General features: G+C 39.1%; 1 protein-coding gene across 2 annotated transcripts in view; it reads right to left on the bottom strand.

The window, feature by feature from the left end:
- The window catches only part of b4galnt4a (beta-1,4-N-acetyl-galactosaminyl transferase 4a), a 317216-nt gene that overhangs the window by 287789 nt on the left and 2139 nt on the right, over positions 1-27288 (bottom strand). The gene's annotated exons all lie outside the window — the stretch shown is intronic.

Genomic DNA, 27288 nt, shown 5'->3' with positions numbered 1-27288 from the left:
GTGTGGGTCTTGTCAACTACACGATTGCCATCCTTGTTCTCCACCGGGTAGCTGAAATGTTGCCATACTGCTGACTTAAAAGTTGGACCTGGACAGGAAGGATAATTCTGGGAGTTGGAAGGGGTGTGTCGCGATTCTGCCTCCTCACATCGCGATACAGGTTCGTGGACCTGCGTATTGCGATTTCGATTTCATATCGCATATCGTTACAGCCCTAATTATAATGCACTCCTGACATAAATTAAAAAATGAATGTCACTGCAACCCAAGTTTATCATAAACAGTGTTCAAATATCGAAGCTGGAGTCTTTAATCTTTCTGATGATACTGAGTTTGTCCAGATAAAATAATATAGAGTGATGAGCAGTGCATGTTAAACAATAGTAATCTGAGGCCGTATGATCTTTGAATCGTAAGGGGTTAAAAGAGATCTAAAGTTTACTAATATTAGTCTCGAATTTCCCCAGCTGAAGACAATTATGCTCTGCTATGATTTTGTCGATGGACCGTTTTGAGAATACTTCTCTGTAGCGCCACTTTTGAGGACGTCCACTCGCTTTCCTCATCCAACAAGTTTTGCCGGATATATTTACTTCTTTCTGAATGAAATCGATACAATTCTACACCTTTTGCTGTATATCGGACGGCGCAACCCGAAAACACAACACGTTTTCGTCATAGTTTCAACTTTAATCAACAGCAATGTTCTTAACTATGTAACTGTTTACAGTAGCCGGCTGATCTCTTCAGTTTGTCAGTAGAAGCCGCTCGCGTTCTGCCACCCGGAAGTATCTTGAGGCGATTGTTTACAAACATTCTGAAATGGTCTATAACAAATAATTAGAACAGTTCTAATTATTAGGGCATGTTGTAGTCCAGATTAAAACATAAAAATGTTTAAATTTGAAAATAAATAGCCTATTAAGTCTTTAAGTAATAAGTATTTGGTGCTGTGACGAACAACATTGAGATTACAAAAACGAATGGCTGTTTTAAAAACTACACGTGTTTTTTGTTTGTTTGCTGGTTTCCGGGGTAACCGGCTGCATTCTGCAGTTCATCAGCGCCCTCTGCTGTCACTGAGCGGCACTTCAGCAGCGCGTCTCCTTCACCGGTTCAGTCATGTGCAAATGCACGTTGGGCTTGTTTATATCTGAGCGGGTGTCCCTTTGACGCAGAATACAGTGGTGTTGAGCATTCATACGGTTGATGGGCAAAGTATTCTTGAGTTCATTATAAAAAAATTATAAATTGTTAATAAATTATTATTTACGATATTTTAAAGTGCCCACGATAACAATATCATGCATATTCATTATCGTGATAAATCGCATTATCGAAAATCGGCACATGTCTAGTTAACAGTATTATAAAAAATTTCATAAATTGTTTCTTTGAAGTCTGTAATTTGACTGGCTACAGTTTTTTGCACCAAATACATTAAACAACATACAGTCAATTTACAGTTAAAAGTAAGCATTATGCATTATTTTCTAATTAATTTCAATATTTCAATATCATTTTTACAGCATTATATATCTTGACTGCTTGCTGTAAATGTCAGAGTCAAGTTCTTTCTACACAAATACAACTTTCGCCTGTCTCAAACCTTCCGCTTCAACTGTCTTCAATCACACGGTATGTCACTCTGAAAAGCCACTTGCTTTCCACTTTGGGCCATGGTGTAAACTGATATTTTTAACAGGTGGATGCCAGAAAGGAAAGGTGTGCCTTTTATTGTAATATGCTCCCTAAGGGAAGTTTAGTTAGAACTGGTATTCAGTTCCTGCAACTAGTGTTTTAGTGTTTTAGGGTTCATGAATTGAAGAACATTTCCTGTTGTTAACAAGAGCTGTTGGTTTTGAATGATTTGGTGGGAACGGCCGGCTGAATCAGAGCTGTAATCTGATTTTGCGTATTCTGTGAATTAAAGCTATCATCATTACCAAGTAATGTGTATCAGTTTCTTTCGGATTCCTATGATAAATCAGCAGGATGTCAAAATTATTTTTTTCATATAGATATGGGCTTGTTTTTAAAGATCTCATTACCTAAATATCTTTCTCATAACAGTACTGTGAAACAAAAGTATACACTGATCAGGCATAACATTATGACAGATTAAGTGAATATCACTAATTATCTCTTCATCACGGCACCTGTTAGTGGGTGGTATATATTTGGCAGCAAGTGAACATTTTGTTCTCAAAGTTGATGTGTTAGAAGCGGGAAAATGAGCAAGCGTAAGGATTTGAGCGAGTTTGACAAGGACCAAATTGTGATGGCTAGCTCGGCGACTGGGTCAGAGCATCTCAAAAATTGCAAAATATTGAAATTAAATAAGTGTTAACTGAAATTGCTTTGTTTTTTTTACTTAACCTGATATGCTAAATAAAACAGAAATGCAACATTATAAAAAACGTTATTTTCTCTATTTCAAGTGTATGTATACTGTTATGAATGGGAAAATATTAAAGTGGTCGTATTATGCTAATTAAAATGTCCCCTTAAATTGTTTTGGAGGTCTCCTACAATATATTTATATCTAATCAATGTCAAAAGCACTTATTGCAGCATTTATGTCAGTTCGACAATGAAACGGGTTGATCAAGGATTTGGTCTCTAAACCCCTTATTTCTGACAGTCTACTCTGCTCTGATTGGTCAGATGGCCAGTCTATCGTGATTGGTCTACTCTGCTCTGATTGGTCAGATGGCCAGTCTGTTGTGATTCATCTACTCTGATTTTGTTTAAAATCCTGTCAGAGTACTGAGTCAGCTCTTTTATGTGTTTTGAATGATATCATGCTGATTACAGACTCTGAGCAGTCTATGGCTCTGGTTCTTTTAGACCTCAGTTCTGCCTTTGATTTAGTTGATCACAATATACTTATATTCCGTCTTGACATGTATCTTCGGGATACGGTGTTGCAGTGGTTTCATTATTATCTTACTAATAGGAGGTATGTTGTTAGCATTGGAAACCAATTCTCATCTAAAATACATCTAAAGTCTGGTGTTCCCCAGGGATCGATTCTTGGCCCAGTACTGTTTTCCCTTTATATGCTTCCACTAGGATCTATTTTTAATAAGTATGGGGTTATCTCTTTTGCTGACGACACACAAATGTATATCCCCTTGAAACGTGGTGATAAAGAGGCTTTGAAGTCTATTTTAGATTGTTTAGACAAAAACAAATCAGTAATTTCTTAAGCCTCAAATGAGAGTAAAACTGAATTTATTTTGTTTGGCTCAAATGACTAGCCTAGAAATCTAGACGCACCCTAGCGGCAGCAAATTTAATTTGCCCGCAAGTGTCGTCTAGGAACTCTCAATACCCTTCTGAGCTGTATTCCTCACAATCTGGACGGCCCAATCACATCGTGTATAGAGTCGGTGGGCGGGGCCATAATGACGACGGCTGAGTTGCGTTTGCGTGCTTCTAGTAAACACAGAAACTGGCGAACGGCGGTCTTTCGAATCAGCTTTGACCACGACTCTGGAAGACTTGGAGTTAAGCTTTTCTCTGAGAAAAGGACAAAGAACGGCACTGAAGTCATTCTTAAAAAGGGAAGATGTGTTCGTAGTTTAGCCGACCCGGATACGGCGAATGTTTAATCTGTCAGCGAGCTCTGTTTCACCTTCGTTGCTCTGGTTGGTGTAGCGCTATCCTATCGCGTGCAGAGGGAGTTTGAAAGACAACCGTTTATCCCGCCCCACAGATTGAGCTGTCTATGGTGCGTATCCAGACCAAACATCTTGATGTGGGTCTGGCTTGTCAGGCTATCAAATGACCACTGTGTACAAGACTTTGATTCAGAACTTCTTACTCCTTACAGCGCTACATGTGCAAGAAATGTGGGTGTTTGGTTCTTAAATATGATAAACAGATAAGTGTGGTTGTCTTCAGCGCTGGGAAGAGGAACTGGGTCATTAATGTAGTAGAAATGTGAAATTATTTTTGAATTTGGAGCTTTCTATACTGAGAAAAGGTGGAACATTTATTTTTGTCTCATGGGGATGAAAGACAACAATTCCCAGAATGCTTCACTGCCAGTGTTGGGGGTAACGAGTTACAAAGTAACGGATTACAGTAACGATATTACTTTTTTGAGTAACGAAGTAAAGTAAAGCATTAGACTAAAAATATCGGTAACTACACAACTTTACTACACTATATGAACGTGCTTTTGCGCGTTACCCAAGCCGTGTTTGCCTGTGTGTGAAGTTTTGATCTGTTTAAGTGCTCCGTGCGTGTGCTTGCCTGGGTACCGTTGCCATAGAGATCGATTTGAGTGATGTAGCTCCTGGTGCGAGGAGAGAGGGATTATTTTGTTCTCATTATAGCCTCCTTTATCCTGTTGTTTGTGGATTTTACATGAGGCATATTTCTTAGTGCAGACAGGGATAATGTTCTTACATATGGTTTAACATGCCATTTTGTAAACATTTATACAATAACCACTATGCTGACAGTTTAAGTGATGGTAGGGCTATGATGTTTGTCCATGTATCTACACTCTAAATTAAGAAACAGTAAATAAAGTAATAATTAGTGAAGTTACTTTTCAAATTAAGTAACTAGTAAAGTAATCTCATTACAATTTACAGAAATAACTAGTAACTAATTAGTTTTTTTGAGTAACTAACCCAACACTGTTCGCTGCCCTGTGAGGCGACTCCCACAGCCACCACTATTAAATCACTGGATCACTTTCCCACCTCGTTCATTTTCATAAAATCAGTTCCGTTAGAGAACAGACACTACTAGAGGTTGACCGATTCATCGGATTTGCCAGTTAATCGGCACTGATAGCTGATTGGTGGAACAATCGGTTATCATCAAAAATCAATACCGATATTTTTTCCGGTTTGCGCCCATATGCGGGAGCGGCTGAGAAAGGTGCTGTCATTACACAGTAACCTATGAGAGCTCTGAGAAGGGTCTGCAGGTATTATATAGTGCGAGAGAGGCCTCTAGAGGCCAAATAAAAAACTATCACTGTTTACATTAACACGTGAGGACACGTGAGGCTGCGCGCTTCAGAGCACACACTGCACAGAGCGCACTGGCACATCTGACATGCGTTTAAAACACCGAAAGGGAAACGGTATGATTACAGAACACTTCAATACATGTTGCCATAACATTATAAAGTAATTTTTTTTGGTGACTAGATGCTTTAGCAGCGAAAGAACAGCAGTATGTATGTACTTTACTTTGTCGTCGAGGCTGAGAGGACGCTAACGTTAGCATTAACATTTACCTCAAGCAGTTAAAGCGATGTAATAACTAGGTGATGTAAGAAACCAGACTGTATGGTCATGCATCCGACAGAAATATAAACACATCACGGTTATCGGCAAGCGTGGTCCAACCTAGCTATCGGTATCGGTAAAATCCGCTATCGGTCGACCTCTAGACAGTACAATTAAAAACTGAACGTGCCTGTTCAATATAATGTGATTTAGCCGCTGAGGGAGAGTCACAAACGCAGCAGGAGTAAGATTACATGCATTGTGATGAATAAGCTGAGGTAAGAGCCCTCACGATTAGAGCTGAGGTAAACACGTCCGCGCTCGCGGCATAGATTCACAGCTCGTGTTCAGTCTGGCGCGTTTTCAGTTCATGCCTTTGGAAGCTTAACTTTACATTCATTTGAGAAGTTGAAACACTTACTTTGCTCCGCCGGCTCTGTTTACATGAATGCCTGCAGCTGAGCGCTGAGCTGTGAGTGCGATCTCCCACTCCCCATTGGTGAGTTGAAAACATGCGAAAATAGCTCCCTCTGCTGGCTGTAGTCTTTAGCCTCTGGCCAATTTTTTTACTGATGTAAAACCGGAGTAATTTTTCTAGAAATAAAATGCATACATCTCTCATCTCCTGGGTTTCTACTGACACAAAGCCATATGCTAATTGCTGAAGTAACCCTTTAAGTCCTGTTTTTACCATCTTCGTCTTCTTTCTACATCCCTATACTCAAGAGCACTGAGATCATCTGATTCTGGGTTACTGCGAGTTCCCAGGGCACGTCTCAGAAACAGAGGCGACCGTGCTTTTTCTGTTATTGGCCCTAAGTTGTGGAATAGTATCCCAAATCATATTTAAGCCGCCTCAACTCTGTCGCAGAGCATTTAATATTCTATGATTTGCTGTGCAATGATCCTTTATTTTAATGCACTTCATACATTACATTTTGTGTTTTATAGATTGTCTTATTGTTTGTAATCTTGTTGGCTGTTCTGTTTTGCATACTGCAGCACTTTGGTAGACTTTGGTTGTTTTAAATGTGCTAAATACATAAACATTGTATTGTATTGTATTGCATTTGATTGGTCAGACGGTCCAGTCTCTTGTGATTGGTGTTCTCTGCTCTGATTGGTCAGATGGCAAGTCTGTTGTGATTGGTCTACTCTGCTCTATATGGTCAGATGACCCAGTCTGTTGTGATTGGTCTATTTTACTCTGAATGGTCAGATGAAAAGTCTGTTGTGATTGGTCCATTTTGCTCTGATTGGTCAGATGACCCAGTCTGTTGTGATTGGTGTACAGTCTGCTGTTGCTTTCTTGGTCTTTATGGGCATTATGCAAATGTGTTTCAAATCTACAAATGTTTGTGCAGATGTCTTTAAATGAACACTTGAATATTATGCAAGAAAAAATTGTACAAACTGTAATTAACAAAATATTTTTTTAAAACAGGTTCTCCATTTTCATCCTTTAATCCGTCCAATATTTTTTATGAAGTGCTCAGTGTTGGCAAGGCTGTGAAAACTGCTGTCAGGACACGACTAGATAACATTTCCTGGCTGATTTATCACCAAACCACTTCCTTTAGTCATCTGGGAGATACGATCTGATTCACAATGTGGGCTTTCCAAGAAAATCAGTTTCAGAGTCATAAGTTGAATGGGGTTTGCATGGGAACAGTCTGCATGACCCAGAGAAATGTTAACATCGCAGATATTTCAGCACATTTGACATATAAGCAATTTCAATGGCCACAGTCTAGCTCAGAGACCAAGAGAACAGTCCTCAAATACAGGAAGAGAAGTCACACTTGTCCTTTTTGGTGGAAAAGTTGCTTGATAAAAGTGAATCCCTTAGCAATTTATGCAGAGTTTATAACTAGTGACACACTTGTCTGACAAACAAGACAAAAATTAAATACCACAGGAAAGATAAATCTAGCATTGCATACTGACAGTTGCTAATTGCCTAATTAGTCAACAGAACGAGACTGGGCTGTTAGTATCAAACAAATATACTCTTCACTGTGGGCATATTTTGCAGATACCGACAGAGTCGAATAACAAAGACGTCAAAAATCAAATATGCTGCTTTATAAAGCGGTAAAGCCACACTGAGAGCAAAAAATTCCACTAGAAGCGCTTAATTTGATTGCAAATAGCAAACATGACAACACTGGTCCCCCTTTCTGAAACTATTCAGTAGAGACAAGTGACTAAAAGCTAGTGTCAACACTTCTAAATGATTTGTCATGTGTGATGAACAAAAAATAGTCAACATATCTAGGTCATATTGTTGGCCTATATTGATAGGATAGCATCTTGCAGTTGATGGAGATTTGTGGGATGCACATCCAGGGCACGAAGCTCCCGTTCCACCACATCCCAAAGATGCTCTATTGGGTTGAGATCTGGTGACTGTGGGGGCCATTTTAGTACAGTGAACTCATTGTCATGTTCAAGAAACCAATTTGAAATAATTTGAGCTTTGTGACATGGTGCATTACCCTGCTGGAAGTAGCCATCAGAGGATGGGTACATGGTGGTTATAAAGGGATGGACATGGTCAGAAACAATGCTCAGGAAGGCCGTGGCATTTAAACAATGCCCAATTGGCACTAAGGGGCCTAAAGTGTGCCAAGAAAACACCCCCACACCATTACACCACCACCACCAGCCTGCCAAGTGATAACAAGGCATGATGGATCCATGTTCTCATTCTGTTAACGCCAAATTCTGACTCTTCCATTCTGTCTAAACAGAAATCGAGACTCATCAGACCAGGCAACATTTTTCCAGTCTTCAACTGTCCAATTTTGTCCAAAGGATCGTGCAAATTGTAGCCTTTTTTTTTTTCTATTTGTAGTGGAGATGAGTGGTACCCGGTGGGGTCTTCTGCTGTTGTAGCCCATCCGCCTCAAGGTTGTGCGTGTTGTGGCTTCACAAATGCTTTGCTACATACCTCGGTTGTAACGAGTGGTTATTTCAGTCAAAGTTGCTCTTCTATCAGCTTGAATCAGTCGGCCCATTCTCCTCTAACCTCTAGCATCAACAAGGCATTTTCGCCCACAAGACTGCCGCATACTCGATGTTTTTCCATTTTCACACCATTCTTTGTAAACCCTAGAAATGGTTGTGCGTAAAAATCCCAGTAACTGAGCAGATTGTGAAATTCTCAGACCGGCCTGTCTGGCACCAACAAACATGCCACGCTCAAAATTGCTTAAATCACCTTTCTTTCCCATTCTGACATTCAGTTTAGAGTTCAGGAGATTGTCTTGACCAGGACCACACTCCTAAATGCATTGAAGCAACTGCCATGTGATTGGTTGATTAGATAATTGCATGAATGAGAAATTGTACAGGTGTTCCTAATAATCCTTTAGGTGAATGTATAAAATAGATAATCCACAGATGATTTGTGACGTATAGCGATATAACTACACAATCCACATAATGTTAACACAAGATGAAGATGACGAAGAACGGAGGAGAAGTGAAGGCTTAAAGCATAGAGGAAGGTAATCAACAGAACAAGGAACAGATTTGAAACTAAACCATTTTTTTTTTATGATTTTCATTTATACTTTTAGTTAACACTGCCTTAACATGTTTTCGAGAGATTCACCCAAAAACTACACAATAACTCATATGTAATATAAGAAAAGAACAGAATATAAGGCCAGGGTGTTTTGATCATATCAGAAGTTCTCTGAGCACTTTTACATCAGAATGCAGGAGGCGATACCGCCATCTCAGATCAGAGATGGACGTTAGAGCTGCTGGCTGACAGGCCCCGCTGAGATTCGGTGTGAAAGTCACCTTTATATGCAGATCTCGATCAAGTCTCCCCTAATCAGATCCTAACAAGAGGACTTTAAAGGGAATTCAGCTGAAAGACTAAGACAAGAAATCTACAACACTTTCTAACAGGATTAACTAAACTGTAAGTGTGTGTATATTGCTGCAGGAGATATATGTGTGTTTATTTAACCCTTAAAGGTGCAGTATGTAGGAATGACAGCTAGTGGTTGAAATGGGTACTGCAATTCAAATTCAAAATATTTAGTTTGAGGATACGCAACAGGAACGAGCGCAATTGACAATGGAAGGCGAAGAGTCTCACACTGTAAGTTGATGAGTTGATTTAGCCACGTTTTAATCTGCGATCTTTGACTCATTCAGTTTGGAGTTCAGGAGATTGTCTTGACTAATATCTGCAAACATATGATGATATTTTGATGCTTTAGTACAGTCAAAAACTTACATTCAGCACAAAGCTCTCACTGCAAAAAATGCTTTTCTTCCTTAGTATTTTTGTCTAGTTTCTAGGTCAAACATCTAAATATTCTTAAAAAGTATTTACTAGACAAGCAAAAGTAATTGTGTTGTTTTGGGAAAAAATAACTCAAAATTAAGGGAGTTTTTGCTTAAAATAAGCAAAATAATCTGCCAATGGGGTAAAACAAGATTATTTTTCTTACCCCATTAGCAGATTATTTTGCTTATTTTAAGCAAAAACTCTCTTAATTTTGAGTTATTTCTTGCCCCCAAAAAAATTAATTGTTACTTGTCTAGTAAATGTTTCTTAATGTGAGAATATTTAGATATTTTGACTAGAAACAAGACCAAAATTTTTTTGCTGTGTTCACTACCCTTCTCCTCATTTGTTTTTTAAAGTTGGATATCAACCTTCATTGTATTCTGCAATCAAAATCATTATAAACAATATATCAAGAAAAAAATAAAAGAATGCCTGTTTTCCCATAATTTTTGTTCAGTCTGAGCAGAACAGTCTGAGCAGAACTTTTTTCTTGCAGGTGTCCAAGAACTATCGTGTGATTGGTCAGATATTTAAAGTGGGCGTCGTTATTGCGGAGAAATGCAGATGAACGGCACCTGCTTTTCTCGTGAAGTATGAAATGTACTGGCCAGAACGAACTTTGTTCTTGTTCTTGCCACCTCGAGAAAACTAACAGAGTATGCAGAGTATGTTCTAAGCTTTAGGGTGCCATTTGGGATAGGGCCGGAGTGAGGTGTGTGCTTAAGCAGCAGGTTGATGAGGGTGTAGATGTGTATGATTGTGAATTGCATGCAGGTGAGGCCCAGAGAGGATGATGGGAAATGTAGTCAAGAGGTGGTAACTGTGACCTAACAAGGGTAACCATGGGAACTAAGGATTGGCTGGAAAAATGAACAAATAAATGAAATCAAAACACAAACTAAAAGTCCAAAACCCTAAAAGAACCCTGACAATTTCTTTCTTCTGTAATAATTACTCTAATATCAAGGGAATTTTATATTATAAAGACAAGTAGAGATCCATCCCTCTTAGATATAGATCTGGGTCACTAAAGTCCTGAATATGTAAAAATGAATGGCAAAACATGCTTGCATTTAAGGGTTAAATTGATCAAAAGTTTAGAATAATAATGCTTTTTTTTTATGTTGTTGAAAGAAGTCTTGTTTACACTTTATTTTAAGGTATCCTTGTTGCAATTATACATTTAAGTACTGAGTAATATTAATAAACAACGTGTATTTACTATAGGGTTGGGATTTGGTTTAAGTAATTATCATAAATAAAAATGAATAAATAAAAACACTGTCAAACAACAACAACAAAAAACAAGTGGTGATTTGTAACTGTGAAGCAGGTGGAAAAACAAGTCTTTGCTTTTAATGCAAATTTTCAAAGCACACCGCACCTGAGACTTGTGCAGAACATGTAAAACACCATTCCCTGAGGCATCACACACAGTAGATTAACTGCTACTGACTGTGATTTAAACTGACTTCCGTATTCAAAGACACTCCTGATCAACCTAAAGGGAGTTTAACATCTGTGATTTGCAAAACCTTAACCAGTCACATTTAAAAGTGTCCTTTTATGCCATGTCCCTTCTTGTGCTTCCAAGTGTAAGCTAGTAGGGGAGTTTTAAACCAGAACGGTGTTGCTTTGCCCCTGGCAGAGATGAGAACGTTTGTTCTACTGTAAGCCTGAGGGCACCTGTTCTCAAATGGGCAGAATAAAAAAACGAATGAACGCTCCAAGAGTGCAGGTCAACAAAACTCAGCTCACCGGAAGCTTTTGGGTGTATGTGAAGTACAAGCGAACCTATGGCTGACAGTGGTTAGTGCTTAAAGTCTTAGGAAGAAAGGTAAAGCTTTCTTACACACTGCTTTTCTTACTTAGTGTTTTTGTCTTGTTTCTAGTCAAAATTTCAACAACAAAAATTACATTAGAGAAACATTTACTAGAAAAGTAAAAATTATTGTCTTGTTTTAGGTAAAATACCTTATTTAGTAAAAATACTCAAATTTTCCTAAAAATACTCAAGAGTTTTTGCTTAAAATAAGCAAAATAATCAGCCAGTAGGGTAAGCAAAATAATCTTAAAACAAGATTTTTTTCTTACCCCACTGGCAGATTATTTTGCTTATTTTGATTATTTTATCTTCATTTTGAGTAATTATTTCCCAAAACAAGAGAATTACTTTTGCTTGTCTAGTACATACTTCTTGTTTTAAGAATTTTTAGATGTTTGGACTAGAAACAAGACAAAACTACTAAGTAAGAAAAGCATTTTTTGCAGTGCAGATGGTCTTCAAAAAAAAAAAAATCCATCCTCATCACTCATCCTCAAGTCATTCCTAACCATTTAACATATAAAGAAACATACTTGTAGATATCCTTTTTTTTTATTTTTTTTTATTATTTTTTTTTTACATGCAATACAAGGAACGTTCAAGCTTCAAAATGGAACTTTTCTTCAAGCCTTAAAACAGAACAAGATTAAATAAGGCCCTTCATCTCGATTTTGACAGGACTAGTTTTCTAAATGAAGTTTAGTTACAATTCATATCACCTAGAATCTTTGATTTAAAGGACAACTCGGGTGAAAATTTACCCTAGGGGTAATAAACAGATAGTTACCGAGTAGATCGTTCTCTGGGATGCATTTTCATGAAAATTGAATTGTAAAGAGTTTTATCTCTAAAAACAGATTAGCTTGTCTATGGGGCACAGAGCAAGTGAAATTAAATCGCTAGTTAATACCACTAACAAGGCTCAAAATAACCTCACACTAACACGGTAGCATAATGAGGGTCCCTACATGCAAACCAAAGCATTGAGAACTTTCTAAGTGTACAAACAGTTTAATAAGAAAATAGTTTATAAAGACAGTCCATTACGCGTTTACAGGCAGGAGCCATCTTGGAAAAAAGTCTCGATGAGTCGAGCCACGAACACTGTGCTAAGTGATGAGAACAATAAACACATGACTATGACAATATGGTGTACTTGATATCTTCAAGCCTTCTTAGATATTTTTCGAAATCATCATAGCCTTTTTCACTGTATAGAATACTATGAAATAATATGTTGTGTGCCTTATTCTGTGTAAGAAGCCCCATCATCTTACAGGAGGAGTAAAACTCCAAAAGTTTGGAGTAAAACATGTTATTAAATGTTTGGAAAGATGTTTGACGTGTGCTGCTTTTTCAAATGATTGTTTTAAGCGACTCAAACTCATGCTTTAAGATGGATTAGCATTTACTACTAATCACAGAACCACGCTTCACTGACAAGCTGCGCATATTTTTTTTTTTTTTAATTCATAAATAACTGCACCGTGTTGCCAAGTCTGCGGTTTTCCCAAGGGTTGTTTTCCATGTCAGCGGGTTGAAGTGAAGCACCCTCAATTATATGATATACAGGTCCTTCTTTTGGCATACAGCTCATGAAAACCCAAAATTCCTATCTCAAAAAATTTGCATATCATGAAAAGGTTCTCTAAACGAGCTATTAACCTAATTATCTGAATCAACTAATGAACTATAAACACCTGCAAAAGATTCCTGAGGCTTTTAAAAACTCCCAGCCTGGTTCATTACTCAAAACCGCAATCATGGGTAAGACTGCCGACCTGACTGCTGTCCAAAAGGCCATCATTGAAACCCTCAAGCGAGAGGGTAAGACACAGAAAGACATTTCTGAACGAATAGGCTGTTCCCAGAGTACTGTATCAAGGCACCTCAATGGGAAGTCTGTGGGAAGGAAAAAGTGTGGCAAAAAACAATGCACAACGAGAAGAGGTGACCGGACCCTGCGCTGTAAAAAAAAGGTCTGTTTTTGTTGGTTTAACTTAAAAAAGTAAGTAACCTGGTTGCCTTAAAATTTTGAGTTTCTTGACATTAAAAATTTGAGTTGATACAATGAAGGAAATTAGTTTAATAAATAGAAACTCAAAATATTTTTGTATCTGAACCACATAAAAAATGTGATAAATCATGAAAATAGCACAATTTGGCATGTTTCACTGCGTCATCAAAATAAAACACACACAATTACCCAATATGCTTACAAAATCTTTTAATAAAATATAGGTTGTCGAATCTCAAAAAATGTTCATTGCATTAAGTCAAATTTTTAATTTCAATGAACTCAAAATTTTAAGGCAACCAGGTAACTTTTTTTCTGAATAATTTTTTACAGTGTGAGGAAGATTGTGGACAAGGACCGATTCCAGACCTTGGGGGACCTGCGGAAGCAGTGGACTGAGTCTGGAGTAGAAACATCCAGAGCCACCGTGCACAGACGTGTGCAGGAAATGGGCTACAGGTGCTGCATTCCCCAGGTCAAGACACTTTTGGGCTACAGAGAAGCAGCACTGGACTGTTGCTCAGTGGTCCAAAGTACTTTTTTGCGGATGCAAGCAAATTTTGTCATTTCATTCGGAAATCAAGGTGCCAGAGTCTGGAGGAAGACTGGGGAGAAGGAAATGCCAAAATGCCTGAAGTCCAGTGTCAAGTACCCACAGTCAATGATGGTCTGGGGTGCCATGTCAGCTGCTGGTGTTGGTCCACTGTGTTTTATCAAGGGCAGGGTCAATGCAGCTAGCTATCAGGAGATTTTGGAGCACTTCATGCTTCCATCTGCTGAAGAGCTTTATGGAGATGAAGATTTGGTTTTTCAGCACGACCTGGCACCTGCTCACAGTGCCAAAACCACTGGTAAATGGTTTACTGACCATGGTATTACTGTGCTCAATTGTCCTGCCAATTCTCCTGACCTGAACCCCAGAGAGAATCTGTGGGATATTGTGAAGAGAAAGTTGAGAGACGCAAGACCCAACACTCTGGATGAGCTTAAGGCCGCTATCGAAGCATCCTGGGCCTCCATAACACCTCAGCAGTGCCACAGGCTGATCACCTCCATGCCACGCCGCACTGAAGCACTGAAGCATTTCTGCAAAAGGATTCCCGATCAAGCATTGAGAGCATAACTGAACATAATTATTTGATGGTTGACTTTTTTTGTATTAAAAACACTTTTCTTTTATTGGTCGGATAAAATATGCTATTTTTTTAGATCAGTTGGTGTGCAATGAAGATCAGTTGGTGTGCAATGAATCTAAAATATATGAAAGTTTAATTTTTATCATTACATTATGGAAAATAATGTATAGACCTGTCCTGTATAGACCAAGGAATGTGAATTTTAGCAGGCAACCTTGCCAAAATAACACAAATTTTACCCCCCAAATGCCATTTTTTCCCAAAGAACCCACTTACTCCTCTATGCATCAAGTCCAGACCCAACTGCCCGAGCTCAAATGTTATGGGCGGGGCTGAGTTCGGCTGGCATCCAGGCTAGTGGTGCCACATTCCCTGATATTTTCAGCAGGGCTGCCATTTGGAAACCACTTGCATCCAAGACAAACATTTTAATCTATTGCCTTAGACCCCCAAGCAATGGAAGAAGTATTGATGAGTCCTTTTTTAATTTCCAATGGATTTTCATTGGATTTTTCTACATCCAGCTGGGTTTATGCTCAAAGAATGCCTTTAGCCCTCAATATCTGTTGGCCATTGTACACTGTGTAGAATCCCACCTGCTATAGGCACACATCACGTGCAAAGGCAAATTAGTCACACAAAAGCCAAGGCAAATTAGTCCATTTTAAAGTGACCCTAAATTAGAAAATGTATATTCTACCACAGAACCCACAAATGCTGCTAAACAAATTAAATATTCTCATGTTTTCCCAATCGCCAGATCTAATAATCACTGCGCTTCACACCCCAAAGAGCTGCAGTCTTTTGCAACTACCTACAAAAAGATGAGAATTAGTTTGACAGCGTTCAAAGAGGGACTGAAAATTGGAAGACGAAGGGTGGCCCTCTAGACCTCAGACAAAAGACATATTTAATTGAAGGCAAACGAAAACAAGGCTGTCAGGAATTGAAGCATTTGTCCGTTCAATATGCACAGTTTTATACCTAGGGGTCAGTCAGGGTTGTGAAAATACAGAATCTGGGACAGTGAAAAATAGAGTGCACAAGATGAACAAAAGGAAAAAATGTATAATCTTAACCCTAACGGTAACACATTAAATTAAACATGAAATTTAAATACGTTGTTGTAAAAACTTTGAAAAATCTTTGTAAGAGGTTGTAATCAACCAGACATTTATGGCATTATACTAAGAAAAATAAAAAATGCTATTGAATTAAAAAAAATACAAATATGTTTATCATACAGTAACAGGTACTTTCCATTCTAGTTTTAATGTTGTTGTTGTTGATTTACACTGTAAGAATGTAAATCCAAGTGTGCCATTTGGGACAAGGGATACCTTTTTATTGTCACCTGTATGGTGGACAAATCTGTATTATTGGATCAATAGCTCATACTCATATACGTATAAATAATTCCTGCTCTGTTTGTAACCAAAACTCAAAACTGGTATCGCTATGACAAAGTAGTTACTGGAACAGCTCACCACTGAGTGTGATTGACTGTTCGCATCACTTCCTTTCCCTGTCATCTCCTGCCAACGTGGGTGCAAAGAGCAAACTGTTAAGGTGACCTTTACACACACAACCACAATGAAAGCCCACTCAAGCAGCTCCAGGCCTTTGATGATCGATTGTAATCCAGCTTTGCAGATGGATCACTTACAGTAATGTAACACCAACTTCAATGTGAGGCATCTCTCAGTCAGGACAGTGAAATAAGATACACTATGAGAGCGAGACAGTCAGATGGTGTATGCGCTTCTGACTGGATAAAACTAAGCAAGCCTTATATTTTAATGAATTGTGACAAAATACAAAAAATTATATTTGGAAAAATGTTTTTGATTATAAAATGAAAGTCAACAGGGTCCAAATATCTTGAGTTGGACAGTGATTCTATAAGTGTCCCATTTGTCAGCTGGAGTGCCTATAATCTCCACAAGAGCACTCCTATCGACTCCTGGGCTCACATATCATACACAAATTCCCATAAATCATTGCCTGGACTCATTGTGTTGTGATTGAGTTCAGCTGTTTGTCATAACCTTGTTTAGCCCTGTATTTATAAGCCCTGTGTTTCCACTTATTCCTTGCAAAGTCTTTGTGTTACAACTGCATTTTTGGGTGTTCTTTCCCGGTTCCCGATTGCATGGTTTTGATCTTTTGGCTGTTCTTTGGATTACCCTATTTGCCCGTGTTTTTGACCCTGTGCCTGTTTATGGATTATGCCTGTGGATTACCCTAAATAAAAGCTGCATTTGGCTGACCATGTCAGAGCAGTTTTTGACAGAAGACTTCTCCAATATGAATTAAGCACTCACCCTAGTCCACCTTCGCCAAGAAATTCACTCACTCGAGACTTTAGTCTTGTAGTGAAGTCATGAAACTCATGACCACATCCAGGACTTTCCTGGACATTGCTAATTACACTGGCCTCCCAGACTGTACTCTCATTGATTTTTTTTACTATGGACTCACCAACCGAGAACAGTCCATGCCTGATTCAATGTGTCCAGTGCTTCCAAGTTTGGTTATCGCTTGTCCACTGCTCTCAGGGTTTCCCATTCCAGTGGTCCCAAATCCACAGCCTTTTCACATCATGGCCGCCACACCAGAGTCTTAAGCCATCATGGACATGGACCTAAAGCTACAAAGGCTGTCCTTAGGCGTTTGAGGCTGACTGAGTTTTTCGGACCTACCATTGATGTCGGTGCGAGCAGCTGGCATCTCAGTGGTCCCAACATTGTCTTTGAGTCCAGTGCATTCAAATCCGGTGATATAGAGTCTGGGGGTCTCAGAGGTTTCGGTGATGGCCATTATATGTGTCTGTATACTTCTTCAGTCCCTACAGAGGCTGCGACTCATGAAATTTCTGGCTATTATGATACAACCACAGAGGTCATCCTTGTCCCTATACTCTCTATTGCCCCTGATACGACTGCAGAGGTTGCCCTTAAATTTCCTGTTTGCTCTGATATGACCACGAAGGTCGTCCCTGAACTCTCTGTCTGTCCCAACACAAACATGGTGGTCACCAATGCACTCTCTGTCCTGTCACAACCACTGAGGTCACCCTGGAACTCCCCAGCCTGTTATATTATGACCACAGAGGTCAATTTTGAAATCCCTGCCTCTCCTGTTATGGTCATGGAGGTCATTACTAAACTTCTTGCCTGTTTTGTCTTGGCCAGAGGCCGTTCTAAGCTCCCCTAAAGGCCAACCCTAACCGCTCTATGCTCTTTGTTCCAGTTACGCCTCATCTGCTGTATTGGTCACCAGCTCTGCCTGCTCCGACATGGTAGTCCTCAGCTACACCTTGGTGGACTTTGATCCGTCATGCTCTGTCGTGGTGGTCCCTACCTGCTCTACTGTGGTGGTCTTCTATCTGCCCAACCAGTTTTCTCTTGGCACTCCGATCTTTCCTGGTTCCCAGTTTCAAGGTTTTAATCTTTTGCCTGTTCTTTGGATTACCTTGTTTGCCTGTGTTTCTTGGTCTCTGTTTTATGTTTGGATTATTTGTCTGTGTTTTTGACTATGTACCTGCTTATGAATTACAACTAGGGATGTCAAATTACACAAATTTCCATGATCGATCGTTAGCCTCAATGCTGCAATATGCATCTACGGCAGTGACTTGTAGTCAACAGCATGACAAGGTGTGCAAATGATGCTCAAAACGCCATGTTCCTCGCCAAATGAATAAGAATGTTTTTTTTAGTCTACATAAAGGGCTATTGTGATTGTAAAATGAGTTGATGTGATTTATAAATATATTAAATTACTTATTTAATTATCAAATAGGCTATAACGACTTGTCGCCAACATGGCTTATATCTGTTTATTCAGAATGTGTGGACACACTCTTCCTGGAACCACGCGCTGAAAATACAAACTAGACCCAATTAGTTCACAATGATTTATTAAAATAGTGTTCTCATTAATGTGATATGACAGTCCCAATAATAGTTAATGAACACCAGTGTTCTGGAGCACTTTACCAGAGTGTTATTTAACGCGAAGAAACGCATCCTGTATGAGATGAATCGGATATATACAAAATAAAAATAATAATACAAATTATATCTGCACAAAATCACGCGAATGCACAGGTGAACTTGAACTAAGTTACTTGCTATTCAGAATGTGTGTTTTTCATTCATGTGGTGAACGCACTCTTCCTGGAGCAGCAGCAGTTAAACCCAAATAATTCATGAAGTTTCATGCAACCCATTTTATTAATTTAATTATTATTTTAAATTCAAATACTCTGTTAGTTTCTTTGTTCATTATTACTGACTGAATTATTAACTTAATCATTCCTTCAAATTTTACAAGTAATTTTGAATTCAATTGAAAAATACTTAAATGCCACTTCTTTAATTATATTTGTTAAAATAAAAATTTAACTTTTGTAACATTTGTAACAATGTAAAAAATGCTTGTTCAGTAGCAATTGGTATAAACAATCATGCATATTTAAAGCATATGTTTTTTGCAAGTTGTTCAAATGTGTTTTAATAAAAAAACACAACTACATGCTGACAGCAGAAATATGTTTTATGTCTTATTAAAATAGTGTCTACTCTAATTCTTTAAAAGGCAAACCGGCATCCCACAGGTTTGGTAATTCATGCTCAATTATCCTTTTACCAAAAGCCCATGTTGAATATAAAGGACCTTCTAGCATAATCATACTGTGAATGTGCACACTAACGCAGTTGAAATCTAATAATGTCATCATCCATAATAAAGACGTGTAACTTTTAATGTATTCATCATTGTAAAATAGCCATTCATTAATATAACCTTACTGTAGTTTCTTCCTGTTAAACATTATAAAGCGCTACATGTAATGCATGTTTTCATAGATACAAAAGACCAGAAAGGCTTTAGGGTACCTTTTCAGTAAATGTAAAATGATTCTTCAATTATACAGCAACGTAATTAACTCGTGATTTTATGGCCTTAACAGCCGTCATGCTTTAGTACAGCCAGATTATGGTGGGAAATGGCTGCTTTCCATTCACACACACACTCGTATCATATGACCTTTCCCAAAAGCCCTTTCTGTGCCTGTAACCAACCTGCCACTCTTATCCCACTCCTTCTCAGTTCAGTTGTGTGTATTTCTCACACCCTTTCATTCAGTACTCAGACGGGTCCTGGTTAGAGATTGCCCACTGATGCCAAAATGGGATCAGTTTCCTTGGATTCCTAAACATAGCAACCTAAAGCAAAAAGCTCATTTGAAATCAGCCAAAAAGACTTCCCTTTACAAACATTGTGCTTGGATCAATCTCACTATTACTTTCATGTTCCAAAACTTTTAATTATTAAATGTACTATTACTTTTTAACATCACAATTAAATGCTAAATGCTTTTTTTGATTTTGAAACAGTTTCTCCTATCCCAGTTTAATATCCAGAATTAAGCCACTGCAGGGTGATTTCCCTAAATGGTAATAAACAAAGTGGCACTATCAATACATTGCTCTGTTTGTTTGGTCGACCTGACTCAGCAACACTGACTACGCCAATGGCAGTCTGTTATTTAACCAATGGTAGATGGGGGCGTGTTCTTAAAGGAGGGGGGAAACACTCAGTTTCAGTCAATCTCATGTCAATCTTGAGTACCTATAGAGTAGTATTGGATCCTTCATATCTTCGAAAAGTCTTTAGTTTTATTATATGTATAAAAGAAATATAGGCTGTACCATGTCTTTCCGGAAAAAAACGAGCGCCTGGAGGCGTATCGTGTGGGCAGAGCTAAAGAATGACGAGCGCGCACAAAGCGGTGACGTCTAGCCGAGAAATCTAGACGCACCCTAGCGGCAGCAAATTTAATTTGCCCGCAAGTGTGGTCTAGCAACTCTCAATTCCTATCTGAGCTGTATTCCTCAGAATCTGGACGGCCCAATCACATCGTGTATAGAGTCGGCGGGCGGGGCCATAATGACGACGGCCGAGTTGCATTTGCGTGCTTCTAGTAAACACAGAAACTGGCGAACGGCGGCGGTCTTTCGGATCAGCTCTGCCCGCGCCTCCGGAAGACTTGGAATTAAGCTTTCCTCTGAGAAAAGAACAAAGAGCGGCACTGAAGTCATTCTTAAAAAGGGAAGATGTGTTCGGAGTTTAGCCGACCGGATACGGCGAATGTTTAATCAGTCAGCGAGCTCCCCTTCACCGTCGTTGCTCCGGTTGGTGTACCGCTATCCTATCGCGTGCAGCGGGAGTTTGAAAGACAACCGTTTATCCCGCCCCTCGGATTGAGCCCTGTCTATGGTGAGTTTCCAGACCAAACATCTTGATGTGGGTCTGGCTTGTCAGGCTAGGTGACGTCCTCAAGCGTGGAGAAACCCATGGCTATCGATCTCAGCTAATAGATATATGATCCAGAATCAGATTCGGAGGCCGAAATAAATTGAACAGGAGAAACAGCAACAGCAGGACGTCCGTCTCTGTGGTATGTACTGTATTTAGTGTCCTGTCAACATTTGTGTGTGTTTACTCGCAGTTTATGAGGACATGATTCGGTTTATGGACTTTTGTATGTGACTAAACCTTAGCATTAGCAAGCAAAGCAGTTTTGCACGTCAGACTAGTGTAACGTTATACATAGAACAACAATGGAGTAACCGTTAGCGCATCTGAATGACGAAGCACGCGATCGTGTCGTTTACTGATGTTTACTCACGCGACGATAGCCAACAGCAGAGACATTTGAAGCAGTTTTTCTCACCGGCTGCTTCCAAAGCAGGACCGAACCTTTATCGCTGGGACCGCTCCGTCAAAAACACACTTCTTTGGGATGATTTGGTGAAGTCCTGACAGCAGTGACCGTGGAAATCCACTTTGCGACGCGACTGAAGCGATGTTGTGAAGCTTCCCGTCATTTCTGTGTTCAAATCGGTTCAAATGCAGCGCTGCCTTCCCAGAATGCTGTGCTGAAGCGTTGAAGTCGCTCGACGTCACCCATAGGAATAAAGTGGAGTGCGGCGCAGAGTGTTTATGGGCGTGCATTTCCTCTCTCGCTCTAGTCATGCGCGCGCGCACCCTACCGGGAGAAGAGCCCGTACGGACCATACAAGGACCTTCCACTCTTATTAACGTCGACCCATACTCGAAAAAAACTCTCCGAAACTTGTTAGAAACCGGAAGGAGTATTTTTGACACAGAAATACTCCATCAAACGTCCAACATTAGTTTTTGAAACTTTGTCTATGTTTAGGATGGGAATCCAAGTCTTTAACAGTGTAAAAAGCTCAGTATGCATGAAACAGCATCCCCCCCCCCCAAACAACTTTGTTTTGGTATCTGTAGTTGGGCAGACATTCAGTTTAGTTTCAAGTTAAGTGTGTTTTACTTTAGTTTTGCTTTCCCCCATGTTCAGAGCTTTAAAAAAATGTGAATTTTAATTGTGAAGCAGGTCCATCTTTTTTTTTTTCTTGCTCTAATCTAAATCTTTCAAACCAAACAAATCATGTTTTCTCAGAAATATATTTTTTTCTATTACAAATCGAAAATAGATTTTTTAATGACAACAACAGCAGACATGAGCAAATATAGTTCAATTAAAAACATTGAATTATGTTTGAGGCACTGGCAGTAATCTTTATTATAAAATAACATTTCAAAAGATGATTAAAAAATATTTTAATTAACTTCCTGACCTCATAAGCCAATTCAAAATCCCACACTGAGCAAATGGCTAACTTTAGCACTTCATTTCCATCCGGTTAATTTTCTTGCCACCGTGTAAATAGGTTATAATTAATGATGTTTAAGTGCCGAGCTTGACCAGATATACAGTCAAACCTAAAATTGTTCAGACACCTTTAACATTTATGCAGTTTATTCGTTATAGTTTAGAAAATGAAAATAAAATATGACAAGAATTTAAACTGTGTCAGAACTAATTTATCTTGATAATGTCAGATAACTTTGATAGAAATGTATGTAATGGATTGCTGTTAAAGTTAAGTACACAATTATACAATACCAATTTAGGTCAACCAATGTCCAAATAATGATTTTGTTCAGTCTTTAGCCTACTGTTAGTCCACTGTATGATTTTTTTAAAAATTAGTCAGAGTTTACTTTATTTGACTATCCTCACTTACATAAATGAACTATAGTGTCCTGCACCCAATAGTAAAAAATTATATCTGGTGTCTTAATAATGTTTGGTTAGACTGTATTTGCAAGAATAGTACACTGCATTGCTGTTAATGATCATGAAGAACCTTTAAAGGGTTACTTCAGTGATTTAGCATTAAAGCCACATTATGTAACTTTTCCGCCTGCTAGAGGGCGCCTACTCAAAACAAAGGCGTAGCTTGATGATGCAGAGTTTGAATGCCGAATCTTAGGATGTGTGGTCTTCACCTCACAGCCAGTGAAAAGAATCGAAATAGGACTCGGAAAGAAAATCATGTTGATGAAAGCGATTATTAATGTTACTGTAGTATGAAGGAGAGTCAGGACCAAGTGTTGAGGAGCTGAGCAAGGCCACTGGAGCAAATGTCACGCAAACGCTCGCGAGCAGCGGGACTTTTATTATGACGGGACACAGTCACCGGCGACATTTCTGCTTTTGCATGAGTGTGTGGTAATGCAGCTCTGTTTATCATATCAGAAACATTTAAAGGGGTACTTCAGCGCTGGGAAAATTAATCTGTATTTAAACTGGGTTATCAATGTAGTAGAAATGTGAAATTATTTTTGAATTTGGTGCCTTCTAGACTGAGAAAAGACAGAAAATGTATTTTTGTCTCATGGGGATGAAAGACTACTATTTCCAGAATGCTTCGCTGCCCTGTGAGGCCATTCCCAAAGCCACCGCTACTGGATTACTGTGACTGAGTTGGAAAAGACACTACAATTAAAAACCGAACGTGTGTGTTCAATATATTGAGTGAGTCACCGCGCGAGTATCACAGCACTGAGCACTAACTGCAGGAGTGAGATAAATGAGCTGATGAGCTCTCGTGATGAGAGCTGAGGTAAACGCGACTACACTCACGGCATACATTCACAACGCGAGTTCAGTCTGGCGCGTTTCAGTTCATGCCTTTGCAAGCTTAACTTTCATAGAAATTAATTTGAGAAGTTAAAAGACTTACATTGCTCACCATAGCTCCGTTTAAATGAGTGCCTGTAGCTGCGAGCTGAGCTGTGAGTGTTATCTCCATCCCCCATGCGCGGGTTCAAAACATGCGGAAATGGCTCCCTCTGCTGGCTGTAGTCTTTAGCCTTTGGCCAAACATTCCTCCTATGATGCAAATATCGTCAATTTGCATCATAGGAGGATTTTTTCCAGAAATAAAATGCAATAATCTCTTGTCTCAGGGGGATATGAGGGGGGAAAGCACAATCATTTAAATATACTCCAGGGTTTCTACTGATACAAAGCCATATGCTAATCGCTGAAGTAACTCTTTAAGTGTGTTTAAGATAATGTTATGACGTTACTTTGTGCGTTCGCTCGGCACTGCTGTGACACTTGTTCACACTGCTAAGAGTAAAGCGTTTCCCTGGAAACCGAGGGTAACGTAGATATGACGCAATTGACAGGCAACTCCCTCAGACATTCTGGCTCCTTGGTTAAAATACCTTTTTTTTTCACAATTTACAAAAACTTGGAAACATTTGGGATATTGTAAGAACTCAACTGAACAAAATATATAACACTGGCCTGGTGGTTTTTGGATGTTTTACTGCAAAAATCCTACATAGAGCACCTTTAAGCTTTGTATCAGTAGAAATCTGTATATTTGAATGATCTTGCTTGAAATGGTTCTTTGAAGAACTGTTCACTGAAAGGATCTTTGGGGAACCAAAGGTTCATCTATGGCAACGCTGTGAAAACCCCCCTTTTGGAACCTTTCTTTTTAAGAGTATAGCAAGTACTTTTATACGACTTACAACCCAATATGCATTAATTACAACAAAAAAAGTTCAAAAAGATATTGCATTACAGGAATGACCCGCCTGTAACTTTAACACATTCCTTCACACTTGGTTGCTTAAAAAGACCCTTGTTCACAGCAACCTATCACAGCTGGAGCATGGCTACATCTTGACCCAGCCCTATGGAGCCTGTAATTGGCAATAAGGTGACTATTGTGAGCCCTCTGGCGAAAATAAACCAGCCTATTTGTGCAAACATGCATTTTCACAGCCAGCTTCTCTGATTAAAATGTCAGTAACGTCACTCGGCGAGCCCCACAGACTTTTTAATTTCGCTATAGATGGCTTGGTGCGATGCCATGTTATTTTCCAGACTTCTTCGTTCTAATAAAGGATTTGCACAGCCTTCTCACACTTGAGTGATTCCAGTGCTCTTCTCTTTTGCGAGAGGAGTGATGTGGTGGCCCACTCAAAGACCAGAGATGGCCAGACAGAGGCTGAGGTTCCTGGGTTATGATTGAGGTCAGTTTGGGGCAGTTAAGGAGAGATGCCAAGTCACACAGGGCTTTTAGCAGCTGTTAATGAGAAAGAGGATCCTCTTCTAGAGTGGCAGACACAAAAAAAGATGTTGTCAGACAGGCTCTAGGGGTCCGACCCTGTGTTAGCACACTGCCAATATTAGTGTTCTTAACATAGGCTAAGCTTTAAGGTTTTCATTATTGAACTTAAAAAATGTCTACTGTCTATTGCTGATAGTGTAGCGATGTATGAAGCACTGCTCACACAGACGTCACTTTCATACTGCAAGAACCATTGAGGTTCATTGTCGTGTCACGCATCCCATTTGAGCTTTCACAAGAGCCAATGAAGTTCATTCTCGTGTTACGCATCACATTTGAGCTTCTGCAAGAACCAATGATGTTCATTCTCGTGTTAAGCAGAACATTTAAGCTTCCACAAGAGCCAATGAGGTTCATTCTCATGTTACGCATCACATTTGAGCTCCTGCAAGAACCAGTAAAGTTCATTCTCATGTTATGCATCACGTTTGAGCTTCTACAAGAACCATTAAGGTTCATTCTTGTGTTACGCTTCACATTTGAGCTTTCGCACAGACCAATGAGGTTCATTCTCATGTTACGCATCACGTTTGAGCTTCTACAAGAACCATTAAGGTTCATTCTCGTGTTAAGCTTCACATTTGAGCTTTCGCACAGGCCAATGAGGTTCATTCTCATGTTACGCATCATATTTGAACTTCTGCAAGAACCAATGAAGTTCATTCGTGTGTTACGCATCCCATTTGAGATTTCACAAGAGCCAATGAGGTGTATTCTTGCGTGTCAAGCAGGTGCAACTGAGCTTTCTGTTATGTTTGCTGGCCAATAAATATGTGAATAAAAGCCTAAATAATGTTCATCATATTAAGTGATCGAGTCTCTTCAGAAAATTTTCAATAAACCGCTCAACTCACATGATTTAATTGTAGGCTGTCTTTATTAACTTTTTGAAGCATCAAAGTATCAGTTGATTCGCTTTCAACAGGGGGACTGAAATCTCTCAGATTTCATCGAAAAGATCTTAATTTGTGTTCCAAAGATGACCGAAAGTCTTACGGGTTTGGAACAACATGAGGATGAGCAAATTACAGGGTTTTTTTTTTTATTCGTATATAGTTGGTATTTTCAGTGTGAACACACTTCTTGCACTATTTATACTATAAAACATATCACAGTGCATAAGTATGCTAATTTGTACACACCTTATCAACAATTAACACTATGTTCTTCTGAAAATGGAAATGATCCAGACGGGCTTCCAAAACATAAGCCCGTCGACAGGCAGTGAATCTCAAATATATAGTGTTCAATATTATGAAATAATATTCCTATCTTTATCTGGGCGCGCGCACGGGTGTGGGTGTGTGTGTGTGTGTGTGTGTGTGTGTGTGTGTGTGTGTGTGTGTGTGTGTGTGTGTGTGTGTGTGTGTGTGTGTGCAGCGCTCACGCTTATATCCACAGATCGGGAGGGCCATGAAACACAAAAATAATATTCCATTCAATCGCGGGTGGATGAGAAATAAATCATTGTGTTTGTTTGATAAAGACGTTTACGAGAATCATTCCGGTTGCCACTTTCAAAACAAACCCTCCCTCATGTGAACTGAACTGACAAGGAAGCTGAAGCTCATTAAATATGCAAATCTTATCCAATCCTAGCCGTGGGCGTTTACTTTCAAGTCACGCCCAACAAAACTCAGCTTTCAGAAGACAGCCTCAAAACGAATGCAGAAAATAGCCTATTACTTATTAGTTATGATGTTTTTGAATGTAAAAACACATGAACGTCATTAGTTGACCTCAGACAACAATATAATTTTTTTTAAAGCCAGTTCATGACACCTTTAAAAAAGGAAAAGCTGTTGATGACGCACATTTCATTAACAAGCAAGTCGTGTCCTTTAATATAAAACAAAAAAACTAAATATGAATCTTTTTATTTCTTTTTCTTTTCTCGAGTGTATACTGTGTTTTAAAAGAAAATGAAAAAATGTCCAGCTGCCATACCACATAATGAGCGGTTTTCATGAGCAAGTACGTGCTTGAATCTGAGGTAAAAGATTCTCACAAGCACATGGCTTGTGCAAACACACTTTCTGGTCATTCACACTTAATCATAGAGCTGAGAATCTAGTTTCTACAAAGGTTCATCGCAACAGACTAAGCTCTAAAACTGAACATTTCTACTTATGTGCATAATTTTAGCACTCTAATGAAACCAATATAATGCAAACTTAATTCAATTAACTTCCTTTTCAAAATACA

This window comes from Pseudorasbora parva, chromosome 25 (genome assembly GCF_024679245.1).
Source record: "Pseudorasbora parva isolate DD20220531a chromosome 25, ASM2467924v1, whole genome shotgun sequence".
NCBI lineage: Eukaryota > Metazoa > Chordata > Actinopteri > Cypriniformes > Gobionidae > Pseudorasbora > Pseudorasbora parva.
The sequence above is the reverse complement of the archived record's forward strand: the minus strand, read 5'-3'. Positions and strand labels throughout refer to the sequence as shown.